This window comes from Balaenoptera musculus, chromosome 5 (assembly GCF_009873245.2).
Source record: "Balaenoptera musculus isolate JJ_BM4_2016_0621 chromosome 5, mBalMus1.pri.v3, whole genome shotgun sequence".
NCBI classification, from domain to species: Eukaryota; Metazoa; Chordata; class Mammalia; order Artiodactyla; family Balaenopteridae; genus Balaenoptera; species Balaenoptera musculus.
The window spans coordinates 24,322,364-24,339,249 of NC_045789.1; positions in this window are offsets into that span (position 1 = coordinate 24,322,364).

Sequence of the window (16,886 nt, forward strand, 5' to 3'; positions counted from 1 at the left end):
AGCAGGAAGAGAATGATTGAGGCTGGAATCTGAAGTTGTTGATTAGGAGGGACAGAACGAAATTAGGGGAGAGTTTGCTAATAGCACCCACATTGGGTCCTTGGGTTGCAGGATAAGCACTCTCTTAATAGGATTTAACATCCCAGCTAGGATCCCAGGAGATGTGAACTCACTACCAGGATGGCTTCTAGAAACATGGAAAAAGCAATGGCCAATTCTAAACAAAGTTGAGTGGCAAATGGTGGAGGAAAGAATGAAAAGGTTGAGGGAAGTGGATATGCCAGAATGGATAGATTTATCTTTGGATGATTATGTTCCACAGGAAGGCCCAACAGACATACCATTTAACAAGGCCCTAAAGACATGTGCTGATGAAAGGAGCACGAGGGCCCCCCAGAAGCTCAGTGGTAACTCTGTAGGCTACTTCTGACAACAGAAACAAACTATTGTAAAACCTAGCTTGCTGATGGCAGTGGGTGATAAGACCCTGAAATAATAGTGGCCAGTGGCAGTACCTGTTTGCCAAAAGTCAGTGGGGTCACAATTATGGTAATGACTACCAAGGTGGGAGTGGTTAGTCAAGGGGACCTGACCTGCAGAGAGTTATGGAGAAGGTTAATAGAATACAGCAAACTTAGGGGCAAAATAAATGGGTAACAATGAGAGTACTACTTAGTTTTTGTACCACTGGACAACATCAAGGATAGATAACATGGAGGCCGAAGGGTGGTTGTCCTGATAAAGAATTATCAGCCCTTGCTCAGTTTCTGGACCTGAGTCACTTTTCAGACCCATAGCCCACCGATGAAAGAGGTCCCCAGGAGGAAGCCCCCTGTAGCACCATGGCATCTGGACAAGGTAGTTAGTCCCCCAGTGCTTCCCCAAAACCTAGAGACATTCACTCATAATTCTACTCTGGGGAAAGGAGAAAAATAAGATATTTCAAGGTCTGTTGGACAGAGTCTGAATTGATACTGCTACCTAGAGACTCAAAGTGTCCCTTTTGCTCCCTTCTTGAAGTGAGGGAGGGGTTGGATAATAACAGGGGTCTTGACCAAGTGCAAGGTTACAGTGTTTTCACTGGGTGTTTGGAAGGCTAAGTGGAAGCCTCTGAAACTTAACTACCCTCCTACCTCCTCCTTACCCCAGCCAAGATAGCAAAAAGCAATAGTATAGCCTGGAATGATGGCAGAAATTAGTGGCATCCTTAGGGATCTAAAAAATGCAGAGATGAAAATCCCATCCCACCTATATTAATTCACCAGTCTTTCCCCTGCTGAAACTGCATGGATCCTGGAAGATGCCTATAGGCAACTTCAAGTTCAGTCAAGTAGTCACCTTGATTGCAAATGCCATGCCGGATGTGGCCTCTCTGTTGGAGCAGATACATGTAGCCCAAGTCCAAGGAATGTAGTCTTGGATTTTGCAAATGATTTCTCTCCATCGAAAAAGGGGATCAGAAACAATTTGCATTCACATGGAATGGACACTATACTTCAATAGTTTTGTCCCAGGGCTTTATTAACTCTAATTTATCCACTTTATCCTAAAGAATATGCACCTGCTTCATCAATGATAGTATGCTGAGGATGGATGAGCAAGAAGTAGCTAGAACACGAGGCAGAAATAGAGACACAGATGTAGAGAACAAACATATGTGCACCAAGGGGGGAAAACGGGGGGTGGAGGAGTGGGGGAGGGGTGGGGTGGTGGTGGTGAGATGAATTGGGAGGTTGGGATTGACATATATACAGTAATATGTATAAAATAGATAATAAGAACATGCTGTATAAAAAATAAAATTCAAAAAAAAAAGCAAAGTAGCTAAAACAATGAGGCCTTAGTAAGATGTATTACAGAGAGTAGGGGATAAACCTTATGAACAATATGCCACATCCATAAAATTTTTAGGGGTCCAGTGGTTAGGGACAGGCTAATGTATCACCTCCACAGTAGAAAATTGCTACATACACCTCCTGCCATGAGGAAGGCAGCACGGTGCCCGCTGAGCCTCCTGGGTTCTGGAGGCAGCATATTTCATACCTTAGGATAGTGTTCCGGGCCATATACCAGGTGATGCTAAGGCTGCCTCTTCTGCATGGGACCCACAGCAGGAAGGAGCTCTGCAGTGGGTCTGGGTTGCAGGAGAAGCAGCCCTGCTTTCTGGGCCATAGGAGAGGTGCTATTGTACTGGAGATCACAGTGCTGGAGAAAGGTGTTTTGTGGAGTGTGTGGCACGCTGCAGTAAGAGAACCACAATGCAGCCACCTAAGGTTCTAGAGAAAGGGCCACGCCCTCTGCATTTAGAGACTTAGACACCTCCTGGGCCAGCATGGACTCCCAACTTATCTATCAAAGCTACCAGAGTTACCACCACTGCAAAATGTCAAACCTATCGGCGGCAGAAAAGAATGCTGGGCCTCTGATAGGGCATCACTGCTTTATGAGGCAGGTCGGAGCAGTCAGCCTAGAAAGGCCGGTGGTCCGTTCTCAGTGGAATAGGTTTGCCTTTCCTTTTTGTAGGGCCTCATCCAGCATCAGCACCTGAAGGCTTTGATTCACTGGCAGGAGAAACCACATAACATTGTGTCAGCTCAGGGGACCATCTTTAAAGCTAAGAAGGAGCAGGAATAGGCCTGTGACCATGCGATCCACTGTGTCACACTCTATGCCACCCAGAAACTTCCTGCCCGAGGATATGTTGCAACGGTTGCTGAAGACTCAAGCAGCAGCTCAGAGGCAGTACTCTGCCAGGATTTGACCTCATCCTTCAAGTCACAGATACGCATTCAATCAAAGATACTTCTATGCCATTGTGTTCCCAATAGAGAATCCATGTGTGTGTGTGAGGTGGGGTGGTAGTTAAACAGTGTACTTGTCTTCTTGGGCTGCCATAACAAAATACTACAGACTGAGTAGCTTAAACAACAGAGAATTATTTTCTCACAGTTGTGGAGTCTAGAAGTCCAAGGTCAAGGTATTGGCAGGTTTGGTTTCTCCTAAGGCCTTTCTCTTTGGTTTGCAGATGGCCACTTTTTCACTGTGACCTCACATGGCCTTTTCTCTGTGTACACATTCCCCTAATGCTGCTTCCTCTTCTTATAAGGACACCAGTCATACTGGATTGAGGCCCATCCATATGACCTCATTTAACCTTAGTTACTTCTTTAGAGGCCCTATCTCCAAATACAGTCACATTCTAAGGTATTGGGGGTCAGGACGTCAACATGTGAATTTTGAGAGGACAGAATTTAGTCTATAATTAATACTGTGCCCCCCCAAATTCATGTCTATCCAGAACCTCAGAATATGACCTTTTATGGAAATAGGACATTGGTAGATGTAATGAGTTAATTTAAGATGAGGTCATGCTGGGTTTAGGGTAGGCCCTAAATTGAAGACTGGTGTCCTTATAAGACAGGAGAGGACACACACACACACACACACACAAGGAAGAAGGCCATGTGAAGACGGAGGCAGAGACTGGGGTGATACAGCTGCAAGCTAAGGAATGCCGAGGATTGCTGGCAACCACCAGAAGCTAGGAGAGAAACTTGGGACAGATTCTCCCTGAGAGGCTCCAGAAGGAACATACTCTGCCAACACTTGATTTTAGGCTTCTGGCCTCCTGAACTGCGGGAGAGTACATTTCTGTTGCTTTAAGCCACCAAGTTTGTGGTAATTTGTTACGACAGCCCTGGGTAAACACCATGGGGACTAAACATGGAAGCAGGAGTTGTCATCTCTCCCAGATTCACTGGGGAACATCTTGCTTCCCATCTCTGCAACTGACTCTGGGATCTGCTGATTACAATTCTATGTCCTCAAGGGGGACACCTTTCCGCAGGGTACCCAATATAAACACTCCATTGAACTATAAACTATGCCTGCCAACTTGGCTTTTTATGTCCAGGGACCAACAGGCAAGAAGATAAATCACCATCTTGGTATAGATAAGTGACTCTCTTCATCTGGAGGAGGTATGGCTGCTTTTATATGATGGGGGCAGAGAGGAATTTGGGTGGAATCCAGGGGATTCACTTGAATTTTCTGGGTGTTCCTTGGCCCACTTGTGATGGTAAATAGACATGGCCAAGCACCCCAGCCCGTGAAGGGCAGGGCGACTAGATCCCTGGAGGATGATGGTCTGGGTCATGCCACCAGGTAAGCCACTGAAACCAGCAGAGGAAGTAGCAGTCAGTCTGCTTCTGGGCCGGCCTCAGCTGCAGAGCTGCCTCAGATGGATCAAGCCTTTCCCGGGGCACAGCATAAATCTGGTGACTGAGCGACTGATTTGGCTATTTTGGCTCAACATGCCTCAACCATGACAAGTAGCTATTAAGTTAATATCCCTATACAAAATCTAGTAGCTGACACTTAACAACGTGGGGTAAATATAATTTCCTCGTCTGCATTTTGGTCATGGGTTGGCAAGCTCTTTGCTGGAATATTGTATTGATGTGTGTGAAGGTGATTTTTATAAGTCACCTACGAGCTTCTGCTCATGCAGAATGTATTAATCCGTTTCAGGAAGTGAATAGACCATATAGCATGCACCCCTGTGCTTTACAGAATGACCCTGGCAACTTATTTGACTAATGGCAACAATTCAAAGGATGCAGCTTAATATATTCTTAATCATATTTTGTGGGATCAGACATAGTACAATGATAAGTCAGACATATTGAACTGTTCTTAATAATGAATCAGTTAAAACACAACATATATAAAGGTCAGAGGGTTTCTGATAAAGAATCTTTGTAGGAAAGCAAAAGAATGTGCTAAGTGCAATTTGCTAAAATTTCCCAAACTACATTGAGAGGCTTAGGTGCAAGCCTATCCAGACTCTCACCTCTTTCTCCTCCTCTCAGGGCATCTGCTGGGCTCCACATTCCCTGTGCGGCAACTTGCAAAATCTCTTAAGGAAGTAAGTTGGGGCAACTGTAAGTTTCATCTTGTTAGTTTCTCATCTCTTAGGGATCATTTTCGCTTTCATTACCTGATGTCCTGTGTCTTGAAAATGGTTATTTCATATATTTTGGCCCTTCTTGTTCCAGATGGGAGAGTAAATCTGATCCCTGCTACTCCAATATGGCTGAAGTGCAGTCATAATCAACATATATTTTACTACATAGAAACTAGTTCTGCAGAGCTGACTCTTCTTTGACATATTTTTCCATCCACATTTATAAGGATTCTGTTAGTATTTTTAATCCATCAAAGAACAAAGGGCTGAAAAAAATCTCCTTGCAGCACTGTGCATATCTACTCCTAACTCTGTTAACTTAGTTCTATTAGTAATCTCGTCTTAAAAAAAATCTTGTCAGTGGTTTTCTATCAGTAAAATAAGAAAAATTCTTACTACCAACATTATATTTAGGCGATATAAGTTTTAAAAATTATATTTATTGAAGGTTTAACATAAGTATGTGTTTTTACTTGTCATGGCAACCAGTGATTGTTATTTTTATTTAAAAAAAAATTTTAAGTTACATTTTTATATTCACCGAAAAAAAGTCCTAAGGCTAAGTTGGTGAGAATTCTGTAGTTTCGATGAATCTCTAGGAGGGACATTTTGTCATTAATTTCTATACCCTGAAAAGTTAAGCATCTATGTCTCCATGGTGATGGAGAGGAAGGGATAAATAGAAGAGCAGTGCTCTGCAGATCGGTAGCAGATTTACAAAGTTAGAAAGAACCCTAAGTGTCACCTAGTTTAGTTTCCCAGCCTACAACCCTATTCTGGAGTCTTCTGAAGATTGCTAAGTTTATCCCAACTATTTCAATACTGTGCTTTTTTTCTTTTTTTTTTTTAATTTAAGAACTGCATAGAGTTGCGTCTATAGCTTAACAGGAAATGAATATTATCATACAGAATAAAGTTTGTTAACTTATGTACCTGAGGCTTAAATAGATAGGATCATGGGATTCTGACTCATGCATAGATTTTTGGCATCATTAAAAATCTATCTTTGTGCAGTAGGCAGAATAATGGCTTCCCGAAGAGGTCCACATCTTAATCCCAGGAAACTGTGAATATGTTATGTTACATTGCAAAGAGGAATTAAAATAACAGATGGAGTTAAGTTTGCTAATCTGCTGATCTTAAAACAGGGAGATTATTTTGGATTACTTGGATGGGCCGAATGTAATCACGAAGATTCTTAAACTTGAGGAGGGGGCAGAAGAAAAGGTCACAGCGATATAATGGGAAAAAAAACCTCAGGTCTCCCTTGATGGCTTTGAGGAAGGAGACCACAAGCCAAGGAATATGGGAAGCCTCTAGAAATGGAAAAGGAAGGGAATTGGATTCTCCCCTGGAGCCTTCAGAAAGGAATGCAGCCGCACTAACACCTTCAGTTTGGTCCAGTGAGACCTGTGTCAGACACCTAACCTACAGAACTGCAAGATAATACATTCGCATTGTTTCAAGCTACTAAATTTGTGGTAATTTGTTACATTAGCCATAGGAAACAAACAGACTTAGTTATTTCTAAAACCTTAAATGAAAGTGTTAATGCTTTGGCCTGATAACACTTTGTTACTGTTTCTGTAACTGTAGAATCAAATGTTTTCACGTAGAATGATTAGTATTTCCAAACAAAATTTAAATGCTCTCAGTTTACTGTGAAGTTTACTGTGAAGATTATTAGGTAAACCACAAGTGAGGTGCAGAAATTTATAGTGATGCAATTCCCCAAAAAGAGAAAGTAAAGGGTAGAAAACATCTTCCACAATATCAGCACATTGTCTGGTAGTGTTTACATTAATGAAGAAATCTAAAACTGACTCATGAAACTATACTCTTTGGGATACTGTCACCAGGCTGCAATGAAAACCAAAGATGCTAAATTATTGATACTGGCAGTCATCATGGCTGTCATGTGTGGTCTCTGGAGTTCTTTATTCAGTACTGCCTATGAGGTTTTTGTAGGCCAATGAGGACTAAATCATTCATGAAATTTCAAAACAAACTCATTCTAAACATTGCAGAAGCAAGGTTTCATGACAGTACAACTTCCCTGGGCTAGATGTATGTTGAAAATTCCACACTGGAGTTAATATAATAAAATGTGCAGAGAGAAAAGAAATGGTCTGTGACCGAATTTCATATCTGAGACCTTGCACAGCCCTGAGAATGTAACTGCGGACTCCCACGAGTCCATGGGATGAAGCAGTTACGAGGGCATAGCTGTTTTTGTCCAAAATCTATGAGCTAAACACAGGTATAAAGTTCAGAGTACAAATAGCAGTAGACTCTCTAAATAGCTCATGTAACTGTGAAGCAAAAAAATTTTTTACATGGTTAATTCCAGGAAATGACTACCGACTGTATAGGAGAACCACAATTATAAATATGCAGGGCTCACGTACACACACACACACACACACACACAAACTATTTTAAAGTTTGAGATTTACATGTTACCTGTGTAACATCTCTGTAAGCTTGTATATTCCTCATATTTTGTAGGTTTAGTACAAAGCATCCTTTATTTACTTGAATCTAATCTTAGGTATCAAGTTTTTCTTAGCTTCCAAAAGAAAAAAAAAAAAACTGTTTAAAAAAAAACAATGAAAGTAGGGTTCCCATAGCCTACATAGTTTTGACCTTTAAGTCTCTGGTGCCAACTACTGTCTAAGCCCATGAGTGTATAATATACCCGATGAGCTCATCAAATTATCTTCCTTTGCTGATGGTATCTCTATTTTTAAAAAGAAATATACTTAATGCTGCCAGACAATCATGGGGAAAAAAGGAGTAGTGTCACTGAAGCTTTATTTGGCTGGAAACTCTTTTTGGTAGATAAAAGGAAAGTTTAAAGAAAATATTTTTCCTCTGAATTTCAGTCTGGAATGCCACCCAGGCCTCTCCACCCAGCTTTGAGCTTGAGTCTAAAGAAAACGTTTGATCTTCTTTGTCTTTCAACTTGACAAAATGTCCTTCTTCTTTGAAATCCCCTTTTTGTTACATGTGTGCTTGTCAATGTGTTTTAGAAATGTAAAGCTCTTGGGGGTAAGGTACCAGTCTTTTTTGCTTAACCTTTGAACGTTTCCTAAGCGTCTACTCCACCAGGTTTGCATTCTAAAAATATTGCTCATTAAAATCTTATTCATCCTATAGTTTGGAAATAATAGTAGGAGGTGTTGGATTTACCTTCTTCACTTAGAGGCTTTAAAAAATAAAAATTCTCAAAGGTAACATTTCATTCCACTCAACAAGTATTTCTTGAGGCCCTTCTGCATGGCAATATTTAATGTTCAATGAAAGATTAACTGACATAGCCAGTGTGACCAAGTTCTGTGGTCGATATTTAAAAAACTTAAAAGTGATTCATGGATTCAAAAAAAAAAAATGTATGCTCTTACTGGGACAAGAAAACATAACTTGTTGCCCAAGGACATTACTTGGTCAAGTAACAAAAGAATACCAGATTCCAGCCCCATAACAGCTACCTTTCATTGGATGAAATAAATATGCAGAGAAAAGGGCAAAGTTATACTTTATTATCAGGTGGGGCTTTTGCTTTAATCCTAAACAGAACCCTATGAAAAACTCTTCCCTAAGTGCTACCAGCCTGAAATGCCCACTCCGTGTCTCTCTTTCATGAAAGTAGGGTGTGTTCATGGGGGTGAAGAGGAGCCAAAATAGAGACCAAAAGATCACAATAGAGAACAGTACAAGAAAGAACTATAATTTATCAAAATGTGTCTCATGAGTCTACATAGAATAACAAGGGTAACCCAATCCTTTTTCTAAATGATCTTCTCTGACTCAAGTGTTTAGTCTTCAGTAGCAGGCCTCCGCTGTTACCTTAATTTTTGTTGACATAAAACGGAAGTAAGAATATTCTGATTTTAGATCAAACATCCATCAGCTTCTGCTGTGGCAGAAAGCCTGTTACTATTAGGAAGAATGTATTTTCTGCTAAGAGAGCCATTAATAAGTAAGAATATAATCATATGTAGTTCAAATAAATGCATTTGCATAATTTTACACTATATCTCAAATAATAAGGCATTCAGTGATAAAATCAGATATTTATTCCCTCTGGCATTTGTCATTTACTCACTTTTCATCTTAAAAAGACGCTCCTTTTGGCTGGCTTTCAGAGGATTCCTGACTCCTCAGCACGTGGATGTCTTCTAATACCAGACTGCAAGACTGCCGTGACCTTCATTTATATTTCAGCCGTGAGCTAAACCTAGAAATAGACATGATAGCAGCAATCGAGCATACTGCTAAATTATCAAACTATGCCATAGAGACACTATTTTAAGGATAACTAAAGAGAGTATTGTTCTTAACAGTTACAGGAAAATAAGAAAAACCAACATGACTGTGGCAGAGAGTGAGAAGGGCCTGCCACCCACAAGAAAAGGAAGACCTCCATCCCCACAGGGCTCCCTGGTCCAGGTGGAGGGCTGCTGGGTGAACCTTGAAGAAGTGATTGATGGAGCTGCAGCTACCCATGCAGCTTTTGGCAGAAGGGGGGCAAATAATCGAAAGAGGATTTTAGTCTGTAATGTCACCCCCTCATCCATTCTTCTTAATGCCAATCTGGCTTCTACCCAAACCCCACCAGCCACTTTTCAGAGACTGTTTTCATGGAGTGCACCAGTGATCTCCATACCCTACATCCAGGGATCACCTCCCTGTTATCTTACTTAGCCTTTCCTCCGGGTTTTACACAGATGGCTGCTATCTTTCCCTTCAAACATTTTTCCTTTGGTTTCCACTGTATCACGCCCTTCCAGTTTTCCTCTTACCTTACTGACCCTTCCTTCTCTCCCTTGCTGTTCTCACCTTCTTTCTCCGCTTTGAATGCTGTATCTAAGTGTTGTAACTAAACATGTGACCATACACATTCTACCTACATAATCTCACCCAGTCCCAAGGCTTTAATTTTATCTTCTGAATATAAGGTGACTTCAAACACAAAGTGTTTTTCAGTTTTCCCAGTGAGAAGATCCAAAGAAAAGTGTTTAAAATTGTATTTTAACAGCTGAAATATATACACTTTTAGGGCTATAGAGACACTAGCTAAATATATGCTTACTTGTTAATTTGATTGCACATATTAACAATCACATATTATATGAAATAATATATTAATGTAGAGATACTACTTTTTCCATTCTTACATTCCATGAAATAAATACGTGCAGGATCTTCACTGTGGCCTTGGGCATCAGTCTCTGTCATCATTGGAGCCACTTTCAAGTCATTAAAGACAGTTTTCCAGAATATGTTCATCTTCACTTCCATTTAAGTGTTTAAGATTTAGCCCTTTTGGAATTTTTAAAATATATAATTTAAAAATATTTTAATATAATTTTTAAAGCATATACTCCATTTACAGTTATTACAAAATATTGTCTATATTTCCTATGTTGTACATTAAATCCTTGAGCCTATGTTACACCCAGTAATTGTACCTCCCACTCCCTCACCCCTATATTGCCCTCCCACCAGCCCTGGTAACCACCAGTTTTTTGTCTATATCTGTGAGTCTGCTTTTTTTTTTTTTAAGATTGATTGATTGATTGATTGATTGATTGATTGCTATGTTGGGTCTTCGTTTCTGTGCTAGGGCTTTCCCTAGTTGCAGCAAGCGGGGGCCACTCTTCATCGCGGTGCAGGGGCCTCTCACTATCGTGGCCTCTCTTGTTGCGGAGCACAGGCTCCAGACGTGCAGGCTCAGTAGTTGTGGCTCACGGGCCTAGTTGCTCCGTGGCATGTGGGATCTTCCCAGACCAGGGCTCGAACCCGTGTCCCCTGCATTAGCAGGCAGATTCTCAACCAATGCGCCACCAGGGACGCCCAAGTCTGCTTTTTTTGTTTGTTTGTTTTATTCACTAGTTTGTTGTATTTTGGCCCTTTAGGAATTTTGTATGATATTGTCATTGGACATTTTATCCCATTAGGGATATTTGTACAACATTATTTGTGCAACATTAGGACAGCCATTTTTTCATTTGTCTTGTAGATGCATTTGTGATCTCCACAAAGTAATCACTATCTTTCTTTAAGTAATTTCAATAGATTTTCTTATAAGGACACCTAACACTTAAAATTGTGGGGTCATACCTTCCATGATAGTTAAATCTATGTTTTATTTAGTTGCTTCCATTTTATGAAAGGTGGCTTCCATCAGCATCTAAAACTAGAATTAAGTGCAAACTATTATATATAGAGTGGATTAACAACAAGGTCCTATTGTATAGCAAAGGGAACTATATTCAATATCATGTAATAAACCATAATGTAAAAGAATATGAAAAAATATATATTCATATATATATTATATATGAATTACTTTGTTGTACATCAGAAACTAACACAACATTGTAAATCAACTATACTTCAATAAAATAAATTAAAAAAAAAACCAACTTAATTGAAGTCCTCTGTGCCTGAGTTTTCCCTAAATATTACTTTGATTTTCAAATAGAGTTAACCGCTAATCTGAGTTTTTGGTGCCCTTGAGATTTGTTTGTTGTCTTTTGCACAGAAATAGAGTTGATTTCTGGTTTTAAAATGAAATAATATATTGAGTTATCATATAATAATGCCTTTTGTTCCTTAAAGTAGAGGTTATAAATCTCTACATTCTATTTATAAATATAGCAAATATTAACAATATGTTTAAAAGGGCTTTTGAAAAATATTTGTTTCTGTTTATAAGCTTAGTTAATAAAACATCTTCACATATTTTAAACCACATTTATAAATTTAACCTATTTGATTTCATTTTGAACTACTTCAATTACCTGGCTTTAAAGGATACACATTCCCAAATACTAACAAAAATTGTATAAATCTAACAAAATAAACTTATATATATGGTGAAACTCAAGTTATTGTAAATGTTTCAATACTATAATGTAGTAAGATGTAAACTCCAAATCCCAAAGCATAAATTACTCAGATATGGATTTTAAGTTGTCACTTAAATAGGCCAAATTCTCTTAATCATTACAATGACATATATCACCAAATATGCACAGATTACTTCTTTTTAAAAATTATCTTTATTTAAAAAAATTTTTATTGAAGTATAGTTGATTTACAGTGTTTTGCACAGATTCCTTCTTAACACAAAATTATTGATAGCTATATTCTGGTCTTGATTTTCTAATCTTCTTAAAATTAGTTTTAGATATTACTGGGATTGAAAAATCATGTTTATTTAGAAAGACAGCTACTGAGGTTATTTAATACACATTCTTACCTGGGTTTGTAAACTGGCTGGAACCAATTTGTTATTTTTGGTAAATGTTTATTGTCACTTATAGCTAATAAATAGGTGAAAGTTAGCTCCTTTTCACAACTAGGAAATTATGCAGAAAAGTGTCAGCCTAGATTCTGCCTGCCACACCAATGCCTTTTAGTGAGCAATCACTAAGTCACGTCACAGTAATGTAACCTGTTCTGTAAGTCTACTGAAGTCACAGTTCTCTATTCTTTTTGGTGATAAACAGCCTCTTATATGAAAGACTTACCAAAGGCAAATTCAGCAATATTCTTGTGTCAGGATTTGGCTGATCATGTATTGGAGACAGGCAACCAAAAATCTTCAGAACCAGCAGCTGAACGTGAGATCATTTAGGGATCCAGCCTTGGGTGCTGTACTTAAATGTGTAGTTTACAGGACTCTAGATTTTGGTTCATCCAAATGTGGGGGAATGTCTCTATAATATTCTAAACAATATCTTAAACAACACTGAACATTACTAATTTTTGTCAATGAGAAGCCATGAGTCATGCAAATTATCAAAGCCCCAGCTTTGCTAAGAACTAAACATACTTGACGTGCATTTATTAGCCACGCAAAGAATGTGAACTTTCCAATCAAATGCTAGCTATCTATACCTGGAATGTGAATTCCTGCTTTCGGAAACTGGCCTCCCTTAGATGTAGACTGGAACAAACTAACATAAAATTTTACCACTGGTTATATTCAACAATTTTAAATAAATTACAAATATAAACACACTGGTGAAAGATGCGTACTCATTAAGGAAGAGAATTAACATCCTAGTTAACTAAGTTTACATACAACCAGAGATTCTAGGCGTGAAACACACTGGATTCCTGTCAGTCACTATGGTGGAATACATAGAACTTTATTTATAGTTGCTATGACTCTATAAATCAAAATAGACACATAGACTTCTTATTTGGATTCTTAGTATATATACTGCCTAACTCTTTATTGTACCCATAGAAATTAGCATGTCCTACTGAGACTGGTCCCTTGTCTGGATTTTTCATTTCTTTGGCTTTTGGGGGTCATAAGGAATAGAAATACCTTTTCTCTTGAATTCTAAAAATCTTTGAATTTGATTTAATCCTTTGTTCTTATAGATAGTCTCAGAATTCTCAAACTCTCTTATGGCTATGTGTAGTAATTGAATTCTACATATTTCTCATGGCTTTGTCTGACTTCTGATAACAGCTCATAAGATCAGTCTACTGATATAATTGTTGTTATGCCCCATCCTGTGAGACATTCAAGTATAGGAGCTCCTCTTCTGAGCGATCATTTTTTGGAAGAAAACAAACCATGTTATATTTAGGTACATTGTGGTACATACAAATAACCTCCCATCTATGTCTAACCTAATCACTTTACTGAATTGTAGAGTTGCATTTCCAACCAGGTACTAGACATTTCCACTTAAATGATAATAAATATCTCAAGCGATCACGGACAAAATTAAACCATTGAATTTTGCACCTCACCTCTTCAGTCTGTTCCTCTCTGTGTCTTTCTTATGTCAGTACAAAAGCACCAACATTCATCCATATGCTCAGACCTAAAATGTACGAGTTATTCCTGACTCCTCTTTTTCACTTTTCCATTTCTCCCACCCCCCGCCCCCCCCCCCCCCCCACCCCCCACCCCCCACCTCCCCACCACCCCCCCCCACCCCGATCATCAAGTTCTGTTTCCTCCACCTATGAGACAGATACGAAATCACCCTTATCCAAGTCACCATCATGTCTCAACAGGGTGATCTCAATATCTGGTAACTGGTCTTGTCTCTCTATCATCCATTATTTTTTTTTTATACATAAATTTATTTCTGGCTGCGTTTGGGTCTTCGTTGCTGTGCAGGAGCTTTCTCTACTTGTGGCGAGCAGGGGCTACTCTTCATTGCGGTGCGTGGGCTTCTCGTTGCTGTGGCTTCTCTTGTTGCCGAGCATGGGCTCTACGCGCACGGGCTTCAGTAGTTGTGGCTCGCGGGCTCTAGAGCGCAGGCTCAGTAGTTGTGGCGCACGGGCTTAGTTGCTCCATGACCTGTGGGATGTTCCCGGATCAGGGCTCGAACCTGTCTCCCCTGCACTGGCAGGCGGATTCTTAACCAGGGAAGCCCTATCATCCATTCTTAATGCAGTGATTTTGTTAAAATTGAAATTAGATCTTTCTCCTCTGCCTGAAATTCTCTAAAATTTTCTTACCACCCTTAGAATAAAATCCAAACTCCTCACTTTGTCTTACAAAATAGGACCTTTGCAGAGTCTTTGACCTCATCTCCTAGCCTTTTCCTTACCTGCTAGACACCAGACAAAGAGCTTCTATTTTCCTTAAACTTGCTGAACTTATTTCTGCCACAGGGCCTTTGCCCCAACCCCTCTGAACAGAAATCCATTTCCTCTTATTGTAGGAATATTGACTCTTTTTGGATAATTAGAATTTTGTTGTAAATTTTACTTCCATAGATAAATACCTCCTGCCCACCGAATCTAAAGTAGCCCTTAGACACTCTCTGTCATTTTCCACTATTTTAATTCTGTCTACTGCACTTATCAAGACTTACACTTTAAAACATTTTAACTTATTTTTTATTTTTTTACAGTAGGTCCTTGTGAGTTATCTATTTTAAATATAGCAGTGTGTACATGTCAATCCCAAACTCCCAATATATCCCTCCCCCCATCCTTCCCCCTTGGTAATCATAAGTTCATTCTCTAAGTCTGTGAGTCTGTTTCTGTTTTGTAAATAAGTTCATGTGTATTTTTTTTTTTTTTTAGAGTCCACATATAAGCGATATCATGTGTTTGTCTTTCTCTGTCTGACTTACTTCACTTTGCATGATAATCTCCAGGTCCATGTTCACCATTTTTCTTCTCCAATAATATATGCAGATCATGTTTATTTTGTTCATTACTATATTGCCAGGGCATATGGGATTTGATAGGCACTCAGCCTATATTTTTAAAAGAATAAACATTCAGAATATAATCCATATCTCATATGCATATCCCATAGGCACCACATCATTTAACTCCATAATTGCCCTTTCTCCTGTAGCCCCTTAATCACCTGTCAATGTTACTTTTTTTGATGCCCTTATGGATGGCTTAGGGGCCCAAAAAAGATCAGAGCTACATCTTCTTTAATATTTTATTTTTAGTCTAACCTACAAATTTAATTATTATTATATTTATTAATTGGCAATTTTAATCACTTATGTTTGTTTTAACCATTTACTTCCTTTTCTCTAAACATTCTAAACTACATTTAAATATCGATATTAGATTTCTTTTAAAAGTACTTCATTTGAGTCACTAAAAAATAAAAATAAAAATAAAACCTTTCCAAGTGCTTAATCAATAATCAATACTTATAAATCTAGTAAACTAAATTTATTTGTTTAATTTGTTTTTTAAAAAAGATTTTATTGGAGTCTAGTTGCCTTATAATGTTATGTTAGTCTCTACTGTACAGTAAAGTGAATCAGCTATACGTATACATATATCCCCTCTTGTTTGGCTTTCCTTCCCATTTAGGTCACCACAGAGCACTGAGTAGAGTTCCCTGTGCTATACAGTAGGTTCTCATTAGTTATCTGTTTTATACATCATATCGATAGTGTATATATGTCAATCCCAATCTCCAAATTAATCCCACCCCCACCTTTCCCCCTTGGTATCCATACGTTTGTTCTCTACGTCTGTGTCTCTATTTATGCTTTGCAAGTAAAATCATCTATACCATTTTTCTAGATTCCACATATATGTGTTAATATACAATATTTGTTAGTAAATTAAATTTATACCTATGCCTAATCTTACATTCTCTGAAATGTTCCAATATTGTTTATGAACTAGTAGAATTGCAATTTAAGACCCCAAGTCTAAGTCAACTATCATTTATACATTTTAGATTAGAATTATAAAATTAATCCAATAAGAAAGTCTCTTAAACCTAAAATATCTAATATGTGCAGATTTTTTCCTTGCCACAAAATATTACTATTATAGATTTTATTTACTTAATAATTTTGATACTTAATGTAACTCTTCCTGGGGTTGAGAATGTAATCATTTCATCTCATACAATTTTGAGGTTACCACCCCAAGCGATTTGCAGGGTTGGCTTCTCAGCTGACTGAGGTTGCATAGCCATGAGCAGTTTGGGCTGAAAGTGAGGTCTTACACTGCAAATATGCAAGGTGAACTTTTTGTTTTTATGCCACCACCTGTCTGCCCAAGCTTTCGAACTGTGATGTAAATGCAGATGGGGTGGACTTGAAGTCTGTTCACTGGATTCCAGTTACACAGTCCCTAGTTCTCACATCGGGTGAATCTGCAAAGCCCTCACAAGATTTGCAGCTCATTTTCTTCTCTGCGTGAATTGGATTTTTTCTTTCATTGCCTTCTAAGGTATTTAATTGTCATCTGATTGGGTTCTGCATATCATTTAAAATATTTTTCTCACTCTCTTTTTACAATTTCAAGATCATGTTAATGACATCACCCCCAAGGCTAAAACCTGAAAACATCAGTACATCTGCCTTTTTCATCAACCTTCCCCATAACAAAATTGTCACCTCTCTTGATTCTATCATTAATCTCAAATTCATTCCATCCT